General features: G+C 49.7%; 1 pseudogene; it reads right to left on the reverse strand.

Moving 5' to 3' along the window:
- Window positions 1-4091: 4091 nt before the first annotated feature.
- Window positions 4092-6034, reverse strand: LOC133053541 (testis-specific Y-encoded protein 3-like; annotated as a pseudogene).
- Between the last annotated feature and the right edge of the window lie 1109 nt (window positions 6035-7143).

The following is a 7143-nucleotide window of genomic DNA, read 5'->3' on the forward strand; positions in this document are numbered from 1 at the left end:
GAAAGAGAAGAAAAAAAAAAAAAAAAAAAAAGAGAGAGAGAGCGCGAATACAAGCAACATGAGGCATGTATGTTGAACAGGCATATGCAAATACTGAGCCAGCTATGGCAACAGAGCTGTGCATATTGGCACAGGCATGGGTGCAACATCAAAGAGAGGAAGGCATAGGCAGACCCACAGGAAGAAACATCACCTCACATTGAAAGAGTGTAAGTTCACGAGGAAACACAATGGAGACATCCAAGCTTCTTTCTAAACAAAGGAAAACATGAACATATCCAGAGACCAGGAAACAAATGCAGCTCAGGGTGACTGAGCCAGATACTCATGAATTGATCAGTAATCCTAAAAGTTTCACACGCATTGATATCCAGTGGAAGAAAACCTTACACAACATGGCCAAGGGTGCCATCAACTCTAACAGCAAATAGTCTTTAGGGCCCAGCTGAAAGTCCTTAAGAGAGTGGAACACAAGTCATGGCAAGTTTCCAGAGAATGACAATCAAGTCAACCAACCATGATTCAGTTTTACTAACCAATCCATGACCAGCTTTGCACTCTTCACTCTGGGACAGGTTAGAGCTAAAGCTACCCCTTGTACTGAAGCATTGGCAGAGAATGTTAGGCTTTGGGGGACCCTGTCCCAAACTTTACTGGTCTTTTAAGTTCTTTATAAAACCTTACTAAAACTTCTGAATGTGGATAAACGTGGAGTCCCTAGAATGAGTCCAGTCTAAGGTCCCAAAAACCATGCACTGTTATGCCATCTGACACCGACTGCAGAGTTATTAGAGCATAGTTCGTGTTCTGTTTTGTTTTTTAACTAGGACTGAGAAAGACAGGAAGCAGCCTGTGCACGCCCCAAGTGTTCTTTGAAGTTTACAGATTGAGAAAGTAAGAAGACACATTTCCATAGCGTTTCCTGGGCTGGTTGTTTGGACAGCACCCAGAGAAGGCCAAGCCTTGACTCCTAGAGCTTTAGATGCTCCTCTGTAGAAGGGCAAAGCTAGGCTATAGATATGCAAATGCAAAAGCTGGCCCTGAGCAGGAGATCTAATTCAGTGCACCTTGAAGGGAACATCCATAAACCCATGAATTTGAAGTTCAATCCTGACCCTTTGCCCTGGAAAGAGATGTTGCTTTAGGGAGAAAAGCTGTGGAGTGAGAACTCCATGTGGGACAGAAATATCACCCTCAGGCATGCCCCTGTTGGAGCCATTGTATCTGGGACGAGAGGAGAACACAATGGGACAAATGTTGAACTCTCCCTAATGGAGAGTTGGCACAAATGGCTTTGTGCCAGTCTGTCCTTTGCCCTGTCCAGATGTGGACATGTTTCCAGGAAGCAGTCATCTACTTGGCAAGGACCACCTTAAGCTCACCCTCACCAGTCCCTGGGTGAGTTCCATATGCCCCAGGTGCTCCCATCGGCCCTTGGCCCATGGAGTAGTGACAAAGGCCCAGAAGAAGGACAGGTCCCTTGTGGTTGAAAACAGTCTGTGCCGCACCATTCAGTAAGGATGAGACACTGTCACCAGAGGGTTCATGAGACAAATGTTGAGATTTCTGCAACTTAGCTTGATAGAGAAGGCAGTGGCACCCCACTCCAGTACTCTTGCCTGGAAAATCCCATGGACGGAGGAGCCTGCGAGGCTGTGGTCCATGGGGTCGCTAAGAGCCAGACACGACTGAGCGACTTCACTTTCACTTTTCATTTTCATGCATTGGAGAGGGAAATGACAACCCACTCCAGTGTTCTCGCCTGAAGAATCCCAGGGACGGGGAGCCTGGTGGGCTGCCATCTATGGGGTCGCACAGAGTCAGACACGACTGAAGTGACTTGGCAGCAGCAGCAGCTTGATAGAGGGCCAGGGGCAAAGAGCTCACACCTCTCTGGAAATTGGGATATTAACCACTGAGCCATCATGGAACACAGAGCGCACGGCTGGGTAGGCTGGCCCTTGCCTCTTTATCATGCCCATTCCCCTCTCTTCTGCCCCTGTACACTTTGTACCTAATCTGAGTTCCTGGAAAAAAGAAGAGTTCTCATGAGCTCAGACATATATTATGGGATCTGTTTTTCCTTGCTTCTCTGTTTCCTGGCAGATTTTACCTTTTCACCTGGTCACTATTGCCAGAAACTAACATCCTCACTGTCTTCCCACCCATCTCTCTCTCTCCCTGGGCCACAGGCCCTCCATCTATCTTATACTCCCATTCCCTAAGATGTTGCCTGGAACCCTCGCTCTGGCAAAGTGACTGTCTCAGCAAAAGACCACATGCTCATGTACACAAGGAGGCTATCTGGTTCACAGTGAGTTGAATGTTAAGGCTTTTTTCCTTGTTCTGTACTCTTAAACTCTATGATGATATTCAACAGAGAGGATACTTGGGGTGCCACCATCCAACAACATTGAGTTCCACTATTTCAATCGCTGGCCCTTGTTCACCACGCCCCTCCCATGAATGTGCAAAATGGCCAGGCCCACAGTTAATGGCCCCTCGTCTTCTTTCCCCTTCATCCCCAACCCCCACCCCACAGGAAGAACTGCGTCCTCTGACACACACCCAAAGTATGACTCAACCCCCTCTGCAACTCTCCATGGACTGGTAATTCCCACACAGTAAACTGAGAAGCCTACATGGAGCTGAAGTATTTTCCCTGAGGACCTGCCCAAACAATACACAGACACATACAGTCAAGGCTGTTTATTTATCTTTCAGAATTATTTCAGACACCGGAATTATTCCAGGTCTACTGGTGTCTCCCGCTCCATCCGTTTCACCACCAGACCAGTTTTCATTACTTTCCTGTGCTTGGGAACTACACCGGCCATTGATCTTCATGTGAAGCAGCTTCTTAGGTTTTCTATTTTAGGTAAAGAGGGACGCTTCATCATAAGTTTCTCAAAATCAGGGGTTTCCTTTCAAAACAGACACAGAGACAGATATATAAACCTATCCTCTCTGAACAATCCTAAAGACATTTTCACTCTTCCAAGTTGGTCCCAGGAGAGAGTCTGCAATCTTTCACATTTCCTAGAAGCAAATACTAAAAAAAACATGCACCCCAGTCTTCCCTGTAGAACTATTTACTATATCTAGGACATGGAAGCAACCTAGAAGTCCATTGGCAGATGAAGGAATAAGGAAATCATGGTACCTATACACAATGGCATGCTGCTCAGTTCTAAAGAGGAACACATCAAAGTCAGTTTTAGTGAGGTGGAGTGAACATGGAGCCTATAACACAGAGTGAAGTAAGTCAGAAAGAGGAAAAGAAATACTGCATGCTAACACAAATATATAGAGTTTAGGACCACGTGGGAGGTACTGACCATCTGACATGCAGGGCAACAGATAAGATTCAGTGGGAGAATGTGATGGTGGGATGATTGAAGAAAATAGCCCTGAAACACATATATTACCAGTGTAACAGAGACGATCAGTGCGAGTTTGATGCGTGAAGCAAGGCACCCAAAGTCGAGCTGTGGGACAACCCAGAGGGATGGGGTGGGGAGGGTGGTGGGTGGGTGGGGTTCAGGAACTGGGGGAGCACGTGTACACCTATGGCTGATTCATGTTGGCTGACGTACGGCAAAAACCGTCACAATACTGCAACTACCCTCCAGTTAAAATAAAGAAATCTCTGTAATCCTGCACAATGGCCAGTATTTTCAGAATGATTGTGGCGGGCAAAAGAGATGCAAATGAAAATTAGCAGAGAAGTGTGATGATCAAAATGGAAGCAAATGATGGTCAGTGGGGTATAGCCTTGTGCAAAGAAGACTCACAGACCTTTATGGAAAGGGGACTTCGTGAGGAACAGTAGGTGGGACCCAATTTAAGAGGAAGCTGAGGGCAGAATTGTTGGCCATGGAACGACAGCTCAGAGATGTGCAGCTGAGTCAGATTTAAATCGGGGTGACTTTGGACTGACCAGGCCACTTCATCTACCTCAAGCTTCCCTAATTAGAAACACTTGCTGTCTCAGGCTGATGCCCTCGTGCACTGGTGTCACTCTGTACTCCAGGAGTCTCAATCTATCCACAAGTGGAATAAGTGACCAAGGCTCCTGGAAAACCCTTATGTCAGTGCCCAGTCCCTGGTCTCCCCATCTCTTGTCCTCCCAGTACCTCTCATGGTGGAGCCTTCCTCCTCATGTAGTACTGCAAAGGATTGGGCCACAGATCCTTAATGATGATCTGCCAGGGAATGAGCAAGGTCAGCACAGGGCTGGCCAGACCCCGGGCCGTCCGGTGTGCTGCCAAGAACTCCAAAATCCACTGCCAATTCTGGCCCAGAGGCCCAGTGGGACCCCACCTCAGCAATCATGCCAGATCCTGTGAGGTTATGGTCAAAGAACCAGTTGAAGAAGTTAACACTGCTGTGGTGGTGCCTGTGGCTGTATGCCTTACGTTCAAATCCCTGCTACCACTGAATTGGTGAGGAATGAGATGATCGGTATCCTGCAAGAAAAGGAGTATGGGAGAAAGACCTAAATCACTTTCCAAGTTCAACCTACCCCTTTCTGCCCCCACACCCCAAGTCCAGTGAGCTGCCTCTTACCAGTGATGCTAATGAGATACTCCTTAACAGTCACTTCATTCTGGAAATATCTGTTCTTCCAAAAAGACAATGTGATCTTGCAGCAAAGAGTGGGATGCCTGAGATCCTCCACCTGCCAGGACAAACTGTGCAGGGTGGCGTGAGTGTGAAACCTCTTTATAGAAGAGCTGTCCTTTTCTGTTTTCAGGGATATATCATCTCCCCTCCCCTCCCCATGCACCTCCCTTCCTCAATTATCAGTATCTGCTGCCTGACCTTTAAGTTGGTCATGTAGTTAAGTATGTCTTTATCTCGAACACTCATCATGACTGACATTTCAGGGTGGTTCATAAACTGCTTTTAGGTCAAGGAGCCTCTAGATGTGCTGGAAGAACAAAGCTAGCCTAAACAACAGTAGCCTGGCATTGTCTGACTTCAACTTGCTACCAGTTAACTCCTCACATCTCTGTCCACACAGACTGTGTGAAGGCCCAACAAGCCCCAAGGCTATGCCTATCAACCCAAGGAGGTCCTGTGCCTAACAGAAAGGTCCTAAGCTCCATCTCAGCCTCCTAAAAGTTAGCTTATTTCTGGAAAACAAGCACCCCTCGCTGCAACTAGCATGAGCACTTACACACTGCAACATCACCCCCAAATTCATTCAGCTTTTTGGAGGAGACCTGTATTCCAGACAAGCCTTTTCTCTGAAGAGTTCCTGGTACTAATGACAATTCTTATTGGGACCTCTGCAAGTAAAGCCCAAGTATCAATTATTCCTCCTAACTAAAACAGCAAGGACATCACCCATCATATCTGGACAGCAGTCAATACCCATCATCCAATAAACACATTTTGTACCCAAACTGCCAGATCTGTAAACTGCTTTTGCAACAGCCCAGGTAAAACAAATTCCACAAGCACCACACCAAGGATACAACTTTGACCCAGAAGCCACGGATTCCCTGGATGATGGCGCTTCTGTGTTCTAGATGCAGCTTCCGCCTCTGACAGTTCTTGTCTTTCAGCCGAGGGTGGGCCCTTTGGGCTTTCTTATTCATAGGATCCAGCTCCACCTGCAGGGCTGCCAGCGCCTCCATTGGGGGCCGGTCACTCAGGGCTCCAGGTCTTGGATGTTCCTGGCCCTGCTCCTCCGGCTTTCTCTCCCGCTCTTCTGAGGACACCTCCTCCGGCTCCTCGTTCGCCGCCACCACCTCCACCTCCTCCATGATGTCTTCCACCAGCAGCTGGAACTCCTGCCCGATCCCCGCCACCTCTCCCTCCTCCAGGGCCGCGCCTTTCTCTACTGCTTCCACCCTGAACAGGGCGACCTCTTCGCCTGGTGTGCCACTTGGGACCTGCATCGCCTCTGCCTCCCCCACCCGGCAGGTAGGGCCCAGGGCACCTGCCGCGTAAAGATCCAGGCTCACAACTAAAATCCAGGATCGGGGGAGCTCCCGCCTTCCTCTGGCCCCGTCTCACTCTCCATGTGGCCCTGGCGGTGACCCTGAGCTGCGAAGTAGCTGGACACGAGAGCACAGCAAGTGGCCAGCACAGCCCGCCCACCTGCTGCGGTCTACTCCACACCAGCAACTGTTTGCTTGCCAACAGCCTACAGGCAGGGAAGGGGAAACACCCATGCGCAGAGCTTTGTGACGCCATGCACGCGCAGACTATGTTGGCAGGAAGAGGCCAAACTCTACATCGTGACCACCAGACCTCATCACGAGCCAATCAGACGGAGTCTAAAGGTATTTGATCACTGGGACACGCCCCTTGGAATTCTGGGCACTCTGGCAGTGGGTGACCCAGCGGCCAAACCCTGCTCAATGCAAAGGACGCCTGTCCACTCAAGCCGTTTGCTTGACCAGCAGTGCAGAAGTGCCTGACGAGAGACTGGGAGAGTCAGGCCAGTTGGGAGGCAAAGGAAATGAACCTGAACTTGACACTGCAACCATCCTCAAGGTTGAAATTGCCTCTGGAGCAGCGGATGACTATGTGTGTTCATGGATCCGCACAGGTGAGACAGGGTTCCTGGATACATCAGGGACATAGTTGCTCACCTTAGATCCAAACTGCAAGCCATGGGCAGGGCATGGGGGTGGATGTGGGGGCATACACTGACCTCACCGCGGCGCAACTGATGCAGAGTCCATCTCTACACTTGTGACAGGCTAGAGCAGTGGCAGGAGATCAGTCTTCCTCTGAGGAAGGAGCACACCACTTCCCTCAGCTCGCTGTCCGGTCCCCATGCGGCAGGCCCAAGGCAAACCACCCTGAAAGACCCTGGCCCAAGGTCTGTCAGCTCTCGGCCTCTGCCCTCCCCCCTACCCCACCCCACCACCGCCCTGCCTCCCCCATCACCCTGGCTGGCGGCTTAGAACAGGCACCTGGGTGCCTAAGGATATGCGGCGTGTGCACAGATGCACTCCTCACTTGGGTGAGGAGTGTCTCAGGGGGACCAAAGTGTTCCTCCTGGGCATTAGTTACTATCTACCTCCTGGCCACATAGCTAACATGGACACAGTCATGTTATGTGCACAGAGATGCCATGCTCACACTCTGTTTCCTGCGATGCCTGGAGTTTCACACTGAGCA

This window comes from Dama dama, chromosome Y (genome assembly GCF_033118175.1).
Source record: "Dama dama isolate Ldn47 chromosome Y, ASM3311817v1, whole genome shotgun sequence".
NCBI classification, from domain to species: Eukaryota; Metazoa; Chordata; class Mammalia; order Artiodactyla; family Cervidae; genus Dama; species Dama dama.